Here is an 8853-nt window from a genome sequence, read left to right on the forward strand (position 1 = left end):
TCACCATCATCATCGTATTCACCTCCATCAGTCATCATCACCATCACCACCATCAGACATTGTCATCATCACTGTCATCACCATCATCATTATTACCATCATCACCAACACCACTATCATCATCCTCATCATCATCACCATCATTGTCAATCACCATCACCGTCATCACTACCATCATCATCACTGTCACCATCATCCTATTCACCACCATCAGGCTTGTCACCATCAATCATCACTGCCCTCACCATCATCCTCTTCTGTATTGTGGGAAATGCCCAGAGGGGCTCACATCTGGGCAGGAGGCCTGATGAACAGAAAGTGTATCTCCTGGGAAGAGGAATCAGCATGAGGGGAAAGGCCACGTGGCCTTGCTGAGAGAGGCAGGAGGCCTTTGGTGAGGCCATATCAAAAACCATCCTAGTCTGTAGTCCCAGCATTTTGGGAGGCCAAGGCAGGAGGATCCATTGAGCCCAGGAGTTTGAAACCAGCCTGGGCAACATGGTGAAACCTTGTCTCTGAAAAACAAAAACAAACAAACAAAAAAAACACGCACACAAAGAAAAAATTAGCTGGGCTCAGTGACATGCACCTGTAATCCCAGCTACCTGGGATGCTGAGGTGGGAGGGTCACCTGAGCCTGAGGAGGTTAAGGCTGCAGAGAGCCGTGATCGTACCACTGCACTCCAGGCTGCGCAACAGAGTGAGTCTCTGTCTCAAAGGCAAACAAACAAGCACAACACCGTAAATCCCATCCGCAAAGGTGCCAGTAGCTGGCAAGTCTACAGCCACTGCTGTGAGGACTCCGTCTGCCTGGTCACTTTCCCACCTCTCTAACTTCTCGTTGCCACAGCAGGAACTTCCTCGAACAAACCCACCGGGGGTTCATGCTCAGAGAAGCTGGAAGGGGGATAGCTGGGGTTTCTACACCTGTGTAGCCAGACTTGGGGAAACAGAAACAGCCACCCAGGACTGGCTAGAGAACTGAGTCCTGGGGCAAGTGAGAGGAGGCCAGGAGCAGTGCCCTGAGGCTGAGAAGTGGGTGCCTGCTGGGGCGTGCGTGCTCCCCGTCTGCACACACACTCTGCTGGGGCATGCGTGCTCCCCGTCTGCACACACACACCCTGCTGGGGCATGCGTGCTCCCCATCTGCGTGCACACCCTGCTGGGGCATGCGTGCTCCCCGTCTGCACACACACACCGACTTTGCACTGTAAGGACAAATGGGATGCTAGTGGGCTCTGAGTCTCAAAGACCAGGACATAAGGGAAACACAAAATGTCACGTGGGGGAGGTGAAAGGTTTGTCTGTCAATGATCAATTAGGAGAACCACCATTGAGGGCTTACCATTTGCCAGGCTTAGTGCCAAGTGCTTTATGGAATCATGTCCTTTATCTTTCAGAGTAACCCTGTGAGGCAGGTTTTAACACCCCCATTGTACAGGTGAGCAAACTGAGGCTCAGAGAGGTGAATGACAGCTGGTAAGTGACAAAGGTCCAGGATTTGAACTCCAAGCATAAGCTCTTAACCACAAGCGTAGTCCAACTTCTCACACTTCATGGTACTCTGTGCTGGACAGAACTATGTGTGTTTGGAGCCTTTCCCCGTCGCAGTTGTATTAGTCCGTTGGCCTACCCGAGACTGGGCAATTTACCAAAGAAAGAGGTTTAATGGACTTACAGTTCCACGTGGCTGGGGAAGCCTCACAACCATGGTGGAAGACAAGGAGGAGCAAGTCACATCTTACGTGGATGGCGGCAGGAAAAGAGGGAGCTCGCGCAGGGAAATTCCCCCCTAGAGAACCATCAGCTCTCGTGAGACTTACTCACTATCACGAGAACAGCACGGGAAAGACCTGCCCCCGTGATTCAATGACCTCCCACCGGGTCCCTCCCACAACAGGTGGGAGTGCAAGACGAGATTTGGGTGGGGACACAGCCGCACCATTTCGTAGCCATCCCGTGTACACACATCATCTTTTTTCCTTCTCCTTTCAGATAAGTCAGAGACAACAGATAAGATTCTAAATAGAAAAATACTATTTTGTCAAAAATAAGAAAACAAACAACAGATACTTCACTGAAGATATACAAATGGCAAACAAGCCAATGAAAAGATGCCCAACATGATATGTAATTAGGGAATTGGAAATTAAAACAAGATACTACTACACACCTGTTAGAACAGTCCAGATATGAAACACTGACATCACCAAATGCTGGTGAGGATGTGCGGCAACAGGAACCCCCAAAACATTGCAAAACAGCACAGCCAACCCGGGCAGCACAGTGGGACTCTGTATCTATGAAAAATAAAAACATGTTTAGCCAGGAGTGAGGGCACATGCCCACAGTCCCAGCTCCTCGGGAGGCTGAGATGGGAGGATGGCTTGAGCCCTGGAGCTCAAGGTGGCAGGGAACCATGACAGCACAACCACACTCAGCTCCAGCCTGGGTGACCGAGCAAGACTCCGTTACAAAAAAAAAAAAAAAAAATCAGTACAGCCACTTGGGAAGGTATTTTGTTACAAAGTTGACTATACTCTTACCGAAGGATCCAGCAAGCACATGAATATGCAAGCACTTGGTATATGCAAATGAACTGACCATTTATGCAAATAACCCGACCGTTTATGCAAATAACCTGACCGTTTATGCAAATAACCTGACCGTTTATGCAAATAAACTGTTATCTCTGTTCAAGAACCGGCACCCTCATGTTTACTAAATATTTATACATAGTTGCAAAAACTTGGAAGCAACCAAGATGTCCTTCATCAGGTGAATAAATAAAATATGGTACCATATATTCATACGATGAAACATAATTCAGCGATTAAAAAAATGAGCTAGTAAGGTTGGACAGGATGGCTCATGCCTGTAACCCCAGCATTTTAGGAGGCCGAGGTGGAAGGATTACTTGAGGCTAGGAATTCAAGACCAGCCTGGGCATAATAGCGAAATCCCGTCTCCACAAAAAAAAAAAAATTATTTAATTTAATTAATTAAAAGAAAAATGGGCTGGGCGAGGTGGCTCAAGCCTGTAATCCCAGCACTTTGGGAGGCTGAGACGGGCAGATCACGAGGTCAGGAGATCGAGACCATCCTGGCTAACACAGTGAAACCCCGTCTCTACTAAAAAAATACAAAAAACTAGCCGGGCGAGGTGGCGGGCGTCTGTAGTCCCAGCTACTCGGGAGGCTGAGGCAGGAGACTGGTGTAAACCCGGGAGGCGGAGCTTGCAGTGAGCTGTGATCCGGCCACCGCACTCCAGCCTGGGCGACAGAGCGAGACTCTATCTCAAAAAAAAAAAAAAAAAGGAAAAGAAAAATGAGGCTACTCTGGGCACACTGTCTATAGGGTAACCCTTCTCTGCAAGAAGGAGTTAAAAAAGAAAAAAAAAAAGAGCTGGCAAGCCACAGACAGACATGGAGGAATCTTAAACGCATACTGCTAAGAGAAGGAAACCAGTGTGAAAGGGCTACTTACGGCACGGTTCCAACTACGTCTATTACATTCTGAAAAATGCCAAACTATGGAGACAACAAAAAGACCAGGGATTTGGGGGTGGAATGGGAAGAACGAGGAAATGGATTGCAGGGGATTTGGAAGGCAGTGAAGTTATTATTCTCTACACATGTCTTTACACATTTTTTGAAGCGATAGAACCTACACCTCCAAGATAGAACCCTAAGTGTACACTATACATCTTGGTTAATAACAATGTATCAGTATTACCACGTTTATTGTAACAAATGTACCACACCAAAGCAAGATGTTAATCATGGGAAACTGAAAGAGGTAAAAGGTTAGACGGGAACTCTGTACTTCTTGTTCAATTTTTTTCTGTAATCCTAACACTGTTCAAAAAAAACAAAAAAGTGCTACCAAATGCAATGAAAAAAATTTAAATTTTCTTCTTCTTCATAGAGAAAAAAAACACCACATCCATCATCATCAATGGGGAAGAATCTTGCCATGCCACTAATATTACCTTTGGGTGTCACACCGTCCCGAACGCTTTTGTGTGGATTAACCACAGGAGCTCGTCATCCCTGTTTGCCAAAGGAGGAAGGTACGTACTGTCCATGCCTGTGTTCCATCCCCACCACGCAGCCCTCCCTTGGGAGTGCAGAATACTGAAAGGTCAACAAATACTGGGCCCCAATTCTTATTCTTCATCACAGGCATCACAGCTGGAATCTGTGTTTATTTCTTTGTTTACGTGTCAATCTCTGGAAGGTGCACGAGGAGAAGGGTCACCTCCATTGTGCTGCCTCCAAAGAGCCAGTGCGTACTGCACGGTGCACGAGATGAATCCCGAAGGACTCGGACAGTGGCTCCAATAAATGCTGGGGCCAAGCAAAGAACACCGGGAGCAAAGAGAAGGCGCAGGGAAGATCTTGCTCTGCGGCAGTCCCGGAGGGCTTCAAAGAGAAGAACGAGGTGCAGGGCTCAGAGGGAAAAGGAGGGACTTGGCAGGAGAAGGCCACATTTCAGGGAAAGAACTGTCCTCCCAGAAGCGCCAGAAAGGAAGAGGAAACTTACTCAGGGAACTAGGGCAGGAGGGAAACTGGTCTGGGCAGGTTAGTGACTGCCCTGAGGTCACAGCTCGCTGGCACCCTCTTGGGCAGAGCTAGGAGTGCTGAAGCCGTAGAAATAGCCAAGTGCACTTCGAGCTTTCACTGAAGTCAGGCTGAAAAGAGAGGACAGTGAACAGACCCTCCCCTTCCCCATGTCACCCACATCTCCCAACATCCAGGGGCCAGGAGCGTGCCCAGAAATCACCAGCCCAAACTCAAAACGGCTTTAAGGTTAAATTCACGTTCTATCCCACCATATATTGATGATTTTTAAAATTAAAATGACTGGGCACAGTGGACCACGCCTGTAATCCCAACACTTTAGGAGGCCAAAGTGGGAGGATTGCTTGAGGCCAGGAGTTCAAGACCAACCTGGGCAATGTAGCAAGACCCCATCTGTATAAAAAAAAAACTTTTTAATAGAAATAAATGTTTAAAATGTACTAATTAATTAATTCAATTTAATGAGAATAATGCTTCTTCTCCACCCTAAGAGATATTCCTTCCAAAAATGTCTTCCAGTAAAATCGAGTCCAGGATTCTGCAACTCTGGTTTTATATAGTAATAGCAGCAGTAGCTGACATTTCTATAACACCTTACCTATATCATCACTCACAATCTCCCCTGCAATCCCAGCGAGTGCCCTCAGCACCCCGATATTACAGATGTGCCCAGCACACTGCAGGGACAGCCCACACCCACACACAGGAGCACAGAGGCCAATTAGCTTCCTCCAAGTTAAACAGCGTGTCCACAGCCTCACTACTACAGACACGGCCTTCTTTTCAGAGGCGTAAGTTTGCAATTGGACTCTACAGCTCACCAGTGGTTTACTTTGGGGCTTGTTACATGTCCCTCCACTCCATTTCTTCCTCTGTACGACAGCAGTAATAAATAATGCATTTCTCAACAGGTTTTGTCCATAGTGAATTGTGGTAACCGAGTAAAAGTTCCAGGCTGGGCGCGGGGGCTCACGCCTGTAATCCTAGCGCTTCAGGAGGCTGAGGCGGGCGGATCACGAGATTGAGACCAGCCTGGCCAACATAATGAAACCCCATCTCTACTAAAAATACAAAAATTATCCGGGCGCGGTGGCTCACGCCTGTAATCGCAGCACTTTGGGGGGCCGAGGCAGGTGGATCATGAGGTGAAGAGATCGAGACCGTCCTGGCCAACATAGTGAAACCCCATGTCTACTAAAAATACAAAAATTAGCTGGGCGTGGTGGTACGTGCCTGTAATCCCAGCTCCTGAGGAGGCTGAGGCAGGGGAATCACTTAAACCCAGGAGGCGGAGGTTGCAGTGAGCTGAGTTCGCGCCACTGCACTCCAGCCTGGTGACATAGCGAGACCCCATCTCAAAAAAAAAAAAAAAATAGTTCCAAACACAGTATCTGGTATGTAGCAGGCCCTCACAAAACAAAACAAAACAAACCTGTTTTTTAAACCAAGCTGGCCCCTGAATGCTGATGAACTTCTCCACACTAAAAGGATGAAATGGGAGTTTAAAACAACAGCAGACCCTGATGATGAATGAAATCCTGGCCTGGGGCCGTCAGCCAAGGGCATCTGGGCCAAACCAGAGGGCAGGAAACAGCCGGCTTCCTCCTCCCGCATGAACTCTGGCCCAGAGGGAGCTTCCTTCAGCCGACCGCACCCACTTCCCCCAGAACATTCCAGAACATTCCACAACACTCCGTGCTAGGCCAGGAGGCTCCAGGGAGAGGTCACTGAGTAGCTCTTACCATCTCCTCCCAGCCCAGCCAGGAGAAGATGCCCCTCCCGTCCAGGACTCCATGCACAACTGACCTGCCCATCACCCACGGCCTCCCCAGAGGGCCAGGGCTCAGCTCGTCCACCTCCGACCCGCCTCACTCCAGCGCCTCTAGGCTGCCCTCCAAGCCAGTACGGGATGGCCTGGGTGGCTGGGTGGCTTGTCTTTGGCTATGGCCCTAGTCTGGCTTCTGAAACCCTCACTACTTGGGCCCCTGACTAGTGATCTGCCTTCAGTCCTGGTAAAACGAGACTCTTCAAGGACCCTCAAGAAACACTCCCCTCCTCAAGCACCCTCAATGGCTCCCACTGCCTCCTGAAAAGTTCAGAGGCCACACCCTGAGACTGATGGTCCTCCACAATACAGTCCCACCCTACCCTCCATTCCCTGCGGGACTCGCCTGCTGCAGCCAAAATAGACACACCAAGAATCGTGCCCACACCCTGAGACTGATGGTCCTCCACAATACCGTACCCTCCACCCTACCCTCTGTTTCCTGCAAGACTCGCCTGCTGCAGCCAAAATAGACCACACCAAGAATCGTGCCCACATTTCTGGACCTACAAGTACAGACTCACCCTCCATCTCCCCCTAGCTGGGTTTCACTCCTCCCGCACCCCACCCGTCTCTTCCATGATCCTTTCTTTTTCTCATCTCTGAATTCCTCCAGCACGCAATTTCCAAAGCGCGGGCATCCACGTGCCACCTGCCATCCCCGTGCGGCTCCCGTACTATTCTTTACTTAATATTTCCCTTTAAATCAACCCACTCTTTTACTTGAACAAATTCATTTTCAAAGGAAACTTCGTATCTCCACCATAAATAGAAAAACCATCCCATATGCCATAAATAGAAGGCAACTGAATAAAAACAAGTTATGCTCTAATACACATGAAAATAAATCAACAGGAAAACACTGAAATGCTTGTCTGTGTGCCTGACGAGGTAAACCTATATATAGGTTGTAAATGGAACAGCACCTCGAGGGGCAAGGGTCCTGGAACGGGCCCCTGCGTATGGGTTTGGGGAGTGCTCAGTCCTGACAGTTGCTCCTGACCAAGTCCGCTGGCCACACGGCCTTCTAAAGTCTTCAAAACTCCCCTCCTGCTCTAAGATACGTGGCCTTGGCACTTTATTTTTTTGCTTTCTTTGGGGCCCTTGGGTGTTTTGGCCCCATCTCACAGTCATCTGGGCACTTGTCACCGAAGGTGAGTATCCCAGGGGAGGGAGCGCAGAGCCTGCAGCCCCTGGGCCAGTCCTGCCCACAGCACAACACGAAACACAAGCAGCATGTTCCGGTGTGCTCAGCTGCGTGGCCCCCATTCTCTGCCTGACCCCAGGCCCATCTGCTGCTAGCACACAACCCCGCCGGCCCGCATCCCAAATCCATCTCTGTCCACTGGGGTGTTTCAAAGGACCACACGGAAAGAGCACTGGAGGCACCAGCGGGGCACGAGGCCTGTTCTCCAGCCCCGGCTGCCTCTTGAGGACCTGGGGCAAGTTTCCCGTTAACGATTAACCAGACACTCTCCCAGCGCAGACACAAAGCTTTTCCCCGGAAGTTAGCAAAGTTCTGGGAGAATCCCTGCATGGACTGGGCCCCGACTCCAGGAAAACGGAGGCGTCTTCCGATGTTTCAACGCTCCAGGGGGAGCCATGAGACCCAGACACCTACCGGGAACGGAGGGGCTTCACCCAGACAAGGCCCCGCACAGGGGAGGAGGAGGCCGCTCTCCCTCCCACCGCCGCTGTCAGGGGAGACCCGCGGCGTCCAGATGAGGAGCTGAATCACTGGGACTTAAGTCAATAAGTGGCAGCCACCAGGCAGGCTCAGCTGGAGCCAAACCAAGGCCTGGATTCTCCTCGTGGACGCAAGCCAGGCAAGGCCCCACCACGTCCCCCAGTCACGGAGTCCAAAACTGAGCAGACTTGGGACGCTTTCTCTTAGACCGCAGCCCTCTGTGGGAATGCTCGTCTGGCCACTTTTACACATTTCAAGCATTTTTTTTTTTTTTGGTTAGAAAGAGCACATTTTCTGAAAAGGCATCCAATACAGTCCTTACAGCCGTGGGGGTGGGACGGGGCGTCAGCATCCCATCGCTTCCCGAAGCCCTGGCTGCCTGGACCGGGCCCCTTCTGGGGGTGGCTGTTCGGGAGGAAGGCAAACTGAAGCACAGACAACCTGACAGACGTGCAAACGGAGCAGCTTCCCGGAGGTGCCTCCAGGAGGACAAGGGTAACGAAATGAACCCTGGCACAGTGAGGGAACGTTTGCAGCCTCACGTCCTCCTGCAGAGAGGAGGAGGATGACAAGGATCTCTTTGTTGACCTTTTCACGGTGCCAACAAGCTACTGATGGAAAAAAGAAAATGTTTTGATGCTTAAAAAAAAAAACATCATCAGCAACGTATCCCCATGGGAGCAGCAGCAAGTGCTGCCGAGAGACAGACAGAGAGAGGGATATAATCGCCAAGAGGCTCTCAAACTGGGATCCACGGA

The 8853-nt window shown here is 50.1% G+C and overlaps 1 protein-coding gene across 1 annotated transcript in view; it reads right to left on the reverse strand.

Moving 5' to 3' along the window:
• The window catches only part of RPH3AL (rabphilin 3A like (without C2 domains)), a 133843-nt gene extending 125671 nt beyond the window's left edge, over window positions 1-8172 (reverse strand). The window contains exon 1 of the mRNA XM_025362039.1: window positions 8030-8172. The gene's annotated coding sequence lies outside the window, so the exon portion shown is untranslated. The remainder of the gene's footprint in view (window positions 1-8029) is intronic.
• Window positions 8173-8853: the final 681 nt, after the last annotated feature.

Source organism: Theropithecus gelada, chromosome 16, assembly GCF_003255815.1.
Source record: "Theropithecus gelada isolate Dixy chromosome 16, Tgel_1.0, whole genome shotgun sequence".
Taxonomy (NCBI): Eukaryota; Metazoa; Chordata; class Mammalia; order Primates; family Cercopithecidae; genus Theropithecus; species Theropithecus gelada.